The 9137-nt window shown below is 36.5% G+C and overlaps 1 protein-coding gene and 1 pseudogene across 1 annotated transcript in view; both read left to right on the top strand.

Moving 5' to 3' along the window:
• The window catches only part of LOC125873949 (probable LRR receptor-like serine/threonine-protein kinase At3g47570), a 134839-nt gene that overhangs the window by 4288 nt on the left and 121414 nt on the right, over positions 1 to 9137 (top strand). The window lies entirely within an intron of this gene.
• LOC125872902 (probable LRR receptor-like serine/threonine-protein kinase At3g47570) lies at positions 6355 to 7654 on the top strand (annotated as a pseudogene).

Here is a 9137-nt window from a genome sequence, read left to right on the forward strand (position 1 = left end):
CGAATGACGGCTGACCAGCACGGACCGTCATTCGATCCATGGTCCGTAGGTCTTATCGTTGGTGAAGGCCAACAGCCAATTAGGGGGAAATTGTTAATTGGGTCAACTTCAAATGGTCATCACTCTTAGCACAAAAGGAATTAGGTATCCCATGACCTACTATATGATAGATAATTGAACCCTTTTTCCAATGCCACCGAGTTTTCTAAAATCCAACCTCCGAGTAAAAAGTTATGCTCATTTTAGTGAAGCCCTGTCGGGCAGACTTGACCTACGACCCCAATCTACGGACCGTAGATTGACCTACGGCCCGTAGGTCCTGTCCGTCGATCACTCCGACAGCAGTTAAGTCAGGGGTCTTTTGGTCTTTTCCTATTTCGTTGGACCCCTAAGCTACATCGTTTAGACCCTAAATTATGAGGTTTTAGTCAGTTTAAGCCTAGAAACATAACTAGAACTTACCTAAGTCAGATCATTCTTCAAAACTTAGAAAAATTAGAACACTAAGAGGAGAAAGAGGTCAAGAACCTTAGTTCAAGAACGTAACAAGTTTCCTCCAGTTCCAGCCCTGAAATTGAAGGATTTCTTAGTGGAATTCGTCACCAGGTATGTGGGATTTCACTAGTGGATTCCTTTTGCCCATTAGGTCCTTAGAACTTAGTCAGTTTCTTGATTCTCTTACTATTAACAGACCTAGGGTTTCTAGAATTTCAGCAGATTATCATGAATTACTTATGAATATGTCCCAAATCAGATTATCATGTTTGTCATCAATTTATTGCATGAATTTCAGAACCCTAGCTATGTATTTCTTTAGTTCTTGAATTACACATGCTAGGTTAGATATTTCAGTTATTCAGATATACATGCTCCAGTTTTGAACGCCACATTATCAGTATATTTCAGCATAAACCCTATTTTGAGTTATAAATCTTGAGAAGCTTTTTTTAAGACAACACTTGAGTTTTAAACTGAGTTTTGAGAAAGTTAAGATGAGTTTTGAGAAAGAGCTTCTAAAACATGATTAATATGACAATCGAATAGGTCATCAATGTATGAACAATATGGTATCTAGATATACCATCAATGTTTATGAAGTATGCATGACTTCCCAAGTCATCAATGATCATAGTATAATATGATTTTGAATTGTTTTCTAAGAAGGAGTTTTCAAGTATGAGTATCTACATGTCAGTATTTTGAGCTATTCAGTCATAATGTATACATGCCTCAGTTTATGAATGCATCATTATCAGATTAATTGTTGCATTCTCAGATTGCATGTTCAGTTTTGAGCTATCCATTAAATACAGAAACTCAGTCATAATGTGTTAACCACTTAATCTATTGGGAGTAGCATAATATCGAGTTGTTCTAGGGTTCAGCGTACCCATATAGTCCCAGAACTACGAGCCACGTGGGTGTAAGTCCTCTCTGTGTGCAATATCAGTTAGTGATCACGCCAGTCATGCCCCTATACCTTTGGCCGGGTATATTGGGTCCTCTGATGGGGCGTATACATCGGACTCCACATTTAGCTCATGTGGTTTTATTGTCGGTTATTAGTAACTCCCACAGTTCACTCAGATTCTATTGCATTGACCTCATTTACAGTACAGTCAGTATTCAGTTTCAGCATGTTATAAATTTGATCATTGCATTCAGTTAGCTCAGTATTCAGTAGCTATATCATGTTCAGATTATGCTCTTGCATTACTGCTCGTTCAGTTATATGTTATTTCAGCTGTATTTTATCCTGCATGCTCAGTACCTTTCAAGTACTGACGTATACTCTGCGCTACATCTTCTCGTGATGTAGGTTCAAGTTCTCAGCATCCAGATTACGCTTAGATCGGTTCCCGATCTCCAGTTCAGCAGAATCAGTGGTGAGTCCTCATTCTTCGAGGACAATAGTCATGAGTTTCTTTTCAGTATTTTTAGTCCTTTAGTTTCAGTTTGCTAGACTTAGCTGGGACCTGTCCGAGCATTTCTAGTTAGTTAGAGGCTATTTTCAGACATAGTTAGATTTAGCTTAGAATTGAGTTAATATCTTCTTTGTATTAAACTCATCAGTTTTCATATATCTCAGTTATAGTATATGGGTATTCCCCATTTTTTTTCATTTTATTAATGATTATAGCTTCCGCATCAGTTTATTATTCAACTTATCTTTAGTATGCTCATGATCATGCCAGCAGAGTTAGCTTGGGATCACTTGTGGTCCTAGGTCCCGTGTCCGCGTCTCGGGGGTAGTCTCGGGGCGTGACATTTTGTAAGATCAGTCTTTTCTTTAACATATTTCTTTCAAGTATGCATTTAGTTTAAACTAATANTGTTTATTCATTTTTAAATATCGACCGCTTACAAAAAATTCTGCGTATGTCATTGCTCTCTTCTATTTAAAATTTTTGTCACGTAGCACTCCACATGGAAAAATAATTTCACTGTGACAAAGCTAAATAAATTAATATTGCGTTAAATGTTAAGATTAACGATACAAATTATCACCATATAAATTAATTTATTCTTTTTTGTAACATATGATATCCTCTTCTCCACCTTATTAGTCGTGGTTTCATCTCAGTCGCGGGATTAATATCTCATATACTTGGAAGGGGAGAATTTAGATTATATATATCCATTCTCCAATATCATTAACCGGTGTGGTGAGATTATTGAAATTTCTTTCGTCTTAATTAGAGACTTCAAATTTGAATCCTTGAAACAAAATTTTTTAATGTAAAGTGTTTATAACCACCACAAAATTGCCTTATTCGGACAACAGAATTCCAAATAATAAAGGTTAAGCCAAGTGGCAACTAACCATTATAAAGTCACACAATTTTAAGATGATATTGTAAAGCATTCTTTGGTCTTAGGTTCAACAATAAGATAAATGTAAAATATTGGAAAGTGAATTTTTTTTGCTTTAATGATTGCTTTGCTTTTTGCATAAAAGGGGATATTATTGTTTCCTTTCCACTTCCCTTTTTATAATGGAGGACTCTTGAAAGCAATTTGAGCCTCTTTAAATATTATTTTATTCCACCTTTTTTTTCTTCCTTTAACTTCCTGTTAAAAAAAAAAAAAAGTTTTTCAATCCTGAAAGTTGATCTAACTAGATGATTTGAGTTGTTGTTATTATATTTCACTATTTTCGTTCTAATTTATATTTCATTTCTAGATCATATCATACATATATATATATGCTTTGTATGAGACTTGAGTTATATATATGTAATGGCAAATAAGATATTATTGAACTTGAATGTCCACAAATTAATTAACGAATAGACAATAAAACGAATTAAATTATGAACATTAAAAAAGAAGACTTGGAGGTCCTCACCCTCATTGGATTCAATATTTGTTTCTTTTAGGTTCCTACAATTATTACTTATCCATTCATTTCAACCATTTCATTTTCTTTCTTTCACTTTTAAAAATAAATATGAAATCAGTTAGACTTTGCCAACATTTATTCTCAATGGGAAACCCTTCTTTTTTTTTATTGGCGTACCTATTTATTATCTACAACACATACAACTAGTTCATAAGTTTTATATCAGCTTAGTGACTAATAAGTGTGAAAGATAGATTCTCCACGACATATGAAGAAACTAATAGTCAATATATTGAATGAAGGGAGGGAGTCTCGGACAAGGTTGTTGGAGAAAAAGTTTTTTTCTTTTTAGGGTGAAAACATTTTCCGGAAAATGTTTTCCAATTTTCTCATGTTTGGTTGGGTAAAATATTTTGAAAAATGTTTTCCAAATCAACTCATTTTCCTCAAGTTTTAGGAAAATGACTTCCCTTCAAAACTTAAGGAAAACATTTTCCAAAACTCCCTTCCAGGTTAAAATTACGATTTATTTTTGTTGAAAATATCAATTTATTTTGTCCCTACAGTCAAACCAGCCCCCAACCACCCCCACCCCCTACCCAAAAAAAAAAAGCTCGTTTTTAAAAAATGTTTTTAACTTCAATTTTTTTACCCCACCCTCACCCCAGCCCCCTACCACCCCTCCCCAAAAAAAAAATTAAAAGTTGTTTTTAAAAGATATTTCTAATTTCAATTTTTTATTTTTTTACCCCCACCGCCACCCCCACACTCGAAATTGGTTTAGTAGAAAGGGAAAAAACAAAGTACCTAAATTGATTTTCACGAATTAGAAATCGCGTGCAACGCACATTGTGCAGAATTAGTGTCATAAAAAGAATAACCGTACAATATGTATATAGATATCATGATTAAATTTGATATCTATATTAAATACATCTTCTTTTAGCTCAATGAGAAACCTTCTTGACTTAATTATGGGCAGAAATTTCACTCCTCTCTTTTTTCATGTAATTTTCATTCTACTACATGACACTACTTCACTTGCTAATATTAGCACTGATGAAGCTGCTCTTCTTGCACTTCAATCACACATTTCTTCTCATTCTAACAATATCTTAGCAAGCAATTGGTCTTCTTCCACCCCGGTTTGCAGCTGGATTGGAATCACATGCAGCTCCCGCCACAATCGAGTCACTGCTTTAGACATTTCGAGCATGCAACTTCATGGTACCATTCCTCCACACATCGGAAACCTCTCATTTCTTTCTTTCCTCGACATCAGCAACAACACTTTTCATGGAGATTTGCCACAAGAGTTGGCTCATTTGCAGAGGTTGAAATTCATTAATGTTAGAAGCAATAACTTCACCGGAGCCATTCCATCATTTCTAAGTTTGTTACGGAACCTATGCTATGTGTACCTATCAAACAACCAATTTACGGGGAAAATTCCAACTTTCCTTTCCAATCTAACAAAGTTGCAAGTGTTGAGAATGGAGAGAAATTTTCTTGAGGGAGAGATCCCTCGGGAAATTGGCGATCTTCGTTACCTGACTGTCCTAGACCTGCAAATTAATCAGCTTATTGGCGCAATACCACCATCAATCTTCAACATTACGACGATGAAAGTAATTGCTCTTAGCGACAACAATATTACCGGTAAGCTTCCAAAAACTATATGTGATCATCTTCCAGACTTGGAAGGACTTTACTTCAGAAGAAACTCCCTAGATGGAGTTATTCCACAAAACCTGGAGAAATGCAGAAAGCTTCAAACATTGGTATTTGTTGATAATGAGTTTACTGGAACTGTACCAAGAGAGCTAGGTAATCTTAAGAAACTTCAGGTACTGCAATTAGCTATGAATGAGCTTACTGGCTCTGTCCCTGAAAGCATTTTCAACATATCAGCACTGCAGATGCTAGAGCTTGGACAAAACAAGCTTTCAGGTACTCTACCTTCAGATTTAGGTTGTCGAATGCCCAACCTAGAAGTATTTCTTTGTGGAGGAAATAATCTGAGTGGTTTTATCTCTGATTCAATCTCTAATTCATCGAAATTCAGAATACTTGAACTCTCAGGAAACAGTTTCACAGGTCCAATTCCTAAATCACTTGGTAACTTAGAATACCTTGAGTTTCTGAACTTGCAGGGGAATAATTTTGTCAGCGATTCAATATTGAGCTTCCTTGCATCATTGACAAACTGTAGGAATCTAAGAGTACTCGATTTTAGTAATAATCCGTTAGGTGGTGTTTTGCCTCCATCGGTTGGTACTTTCTCCGACTCTCTAGTTGTTTTTAGAGGACATGGTTGTAAACTGAAGGGCGTCATTCCTCAAGAAATTGGTAATCTTACTGGATTGACAAAGATGAGTCTGTCTTATAATGAGTTGACTGGACATATTCCAAATACTGTCCAAGGCATGTTGAACCTTCAACAACTTTACTTATTTGACAACAAGATAGAAGGATCCATACCAGATATTATCTGCAATTTAAAGAATCTAGGTGCATTAGACTTGTCAGAAAATCATTTTTCTGGTTCAGTGCCTTCGTGCTTAGGTAACATGACCAGTTTGAGGGAACTTTATCTAGATAACAACAAGCTGTATTCTAGATTACCTTCAAGCTTGGGGAGCCTTCAAGATCTCATACAATTCGATGTTTCATCCAATTTATTGAGTGGGGAAATTCCACTGGAGAGCGGAAACTTAAAGGCTGCAACACTCATTGGTCTGTCGAATAATTATTTTTCTGGTAAGATTCCTAGTGCTCTAGGGAGTCTAGATAGATTGATTAATCTTTCTCTAGCACATAATAGATTAGAGGGGCCTATTCCAGAATCATTTGGCAAAATGTTGTCCTTGGAATACTTGGATTTGTCATATAACAATCTTAGTGGTCAAATTCCAAAGTCATTAGAAGCTCTTGTGTATCTCAAATACCTAAATATCTCTTTCAATGAACTCAGTGGAGAAATTCCCACAAGTGGTCCCTTTGCAAATATCACCTGTCAATCTTTCTTGTCCAATGATGCACTTTGTGGTGACTCCCGATTTAACGTAAAACCATGCCTTACCAAATCTACAAAGAAGTCAACAAGAAAAAGAGTGCTTACAGGTTTATATATTCTATTAGGGATTGGATCACTCTTCATGTTGACTGTTGGAATTGTGGTGTTAAGATTAAGAAACACAAATAAGAATGCAAGTCAAAAAGATGTGTCTCTCGTAAAAGGGCATGAAAGAATTTCATATTATGAACTTGAACAAGCAACTGAAGGATTCAACGAAACCAACTTGCTTGGTAATGGGAGTTTCAGCATGGTTTATAAAGGGATACTTAAGGAGGTATCATTTTTGCAGCAAAGGTATTCAATGTGCAATTGGAGGGTGCATTCAAAAATTTTGACACAGAATGTGAGATACTAAGGAACCTTCGCCACAGAAATCTGACCAAAGTCATCACTAGCTGCTCCAATCTTGATTTCAAGGCCCTAGTGTTGGAATACATGCCCAACGGGACACTTGATAAATGGTTGTACTCTCACAACTTGTTCTTGAACTTATTGCAGAGACTGGATATAATGATAGATGTTGCATCTGCAATGGACTATCTCCACAATGGCTATTCAACGCCTGTGGTGCATTGTGACTTGAAGCCAAGCAATGTCTTGTTAGATGAAGAAATGGTTGCTCATGTAAGTGATTTTGGCATTGCAAAAATGTTAGGTGCAGGGGAGGCTTTTGTTCAAACAAGGACAATTGCAACCATTGGATATATTGCTCGAGGTATATTTAAACTTTTTAAAGTTTTCTCGTATCATTGAAATACTCAAAACAATTCTTTCCCCTTGGTATATATTGATTTATGACCATTTTCGACCATGATTACAGAGTATGGACAAGATGGAATAGTATCCACGAGTTGGTGATGTTTATAGTTTTGGCATACTGATGATGGAGACGTTCACACGAACAAGACCAAGTGATGAAATATTTACTGGACACTTGAGCATACAACGTTGGATTAGTGATTCCTTTCCGGGTGAACTTCACAAGGTGGTGGATTCTAATTTGGTACAGCCAGGAGATGAACAAATCACTACAAAGATGCAATGTTTGTTATCTATCATGGAATTAGCTTTGAACTGCACTTCAGTGAGACCTGATGCAAGAATTAGCATGAAAGATGCTCTTTCAACACTCAAAAAGATGAAGGTCCAGCTTGTTAGTAGTCGGCACTAGGTGGAATCGTTACCAACCTGCTCTTGTATGTTATTTAGTTACCAATCTGCTCTCTTATGTTATTCAATTTCACGCAAAGTACTTAAGTGTATTTTATCTTGGTTGTTTGAAGCAACTCAGTTCTTGATATGTGGTAGTTGAAAATGAGATTTAAAATGCTCAACACAGGATTTTCTTTTCGTATTTACATAACTTTGAGAATCCTTCCCATTATCTACACTGAACAACACAGAACTTGAATAGTTGAGATGATACAGGGTCCATGACAAATACTTGTGGAATGAAACAGACCCGATTTCTTCACAAGCACTTGTTAGAATATATGCGTCCACTGGTGGTCCCTGGACCAGGTCCCTCGACAACATAATAGTGCGGAAAATAAATAACTCAAAGTAGATCAGGCACAAGGATTTTACATGGAAACCCCCTTGATCAAGGGAGGTGAAAACCACGACCTGTACTCACAAAATTTAAGCCCAAACGCTGTTTCACTTAAAACGGAGCAAAGTTTCAAATTACGAACTTTTGCAACCTAGGAATTAAACTCTTAATGCCTTTCCCCTTACTGTATCAACTCTACTACAAAGGAAATCTAAGCAATAACTCTACTATACCAATTAACTCTAGTTGATCTAGACTTCAAGAACCCAACAAGGCTAACCCTAGCCACCAACTCCGATCTCGAAGATAAGAGCATAGACAAGCAGCAACTCTGCAGCACCCACACATCAACTAACTCTAGTTGACACACCTAGGCAATTCTACCCAAGAGAACATCAAAACAATGATGTAAAGAGCCTTGACTAAAACATAGATGATTCGACTAACTAACTCTAGTTAATCTGACTCAACCTTAAGACTTAGACAAGCAACTGATTTACTATCCTTTATAACTTAGGATTATATTTACAATATAAGAACACAAGACACAAAACTTAGAATACAACAAAGACGCTTCAACACTCCATTAGGTCCCTTTTTGAGTATGAGCAGTATTCTTCCTTGAAGATGGTTTTTTCTTTATGAGCTAATGAATTTTCAGAAAATTTAAACTTTGTTTGCCAAAACTTCCATTGTGTCTTTGGAGAAGAGACTAATATGATATGGACACAAACCCTTTGAGCAAAGTCATTGGTTGAGAGTCTGCTACTCTAAAAAGTTGTGCACCAACCATGTCAGATTTGATAGCTTTAAGACAATTGTTTTTGTCTTTTTCATGTACGCAGTCTTTTGTCACGCCCCGAGCCTACACCCTGGGCGGGACCGGCACTCGGAGACCATTGCTGGCCCCAAGCGAACCCTTGGCCTGGCTTTCTTAACTCAGCGGAAACCTACTCAACAGAATAACTCAGTGCTATGCAGAGACATAAACAACTTAAATGATACATATCTGGCCAAAGAGGCAACTCGAGTCTCAAAATAGAATACTTACATATATACATAGATAAGAGACTCAAAACTAACTGACTGACTGTCTATGAAGCCTCTAAAATACTTAGATGGATGTTGGGACAGACCCCGCAACACCCTAATAAACAAAACTA

This window comes from Solanum stenotomum, chromosome 8 (genome assembly GCF_019186545.1).
Source record: "Solanum stenotomum isolate F172 chromosome 8, ASM1918654v1, whole genome shotgun sequence".
Lineage (NCBI taxonomy): Eukaryota > Viridiplantae > Streptophyta > Magnoliopsida > Solanales > Solanaceae > Solanum > Solanum stenotomum.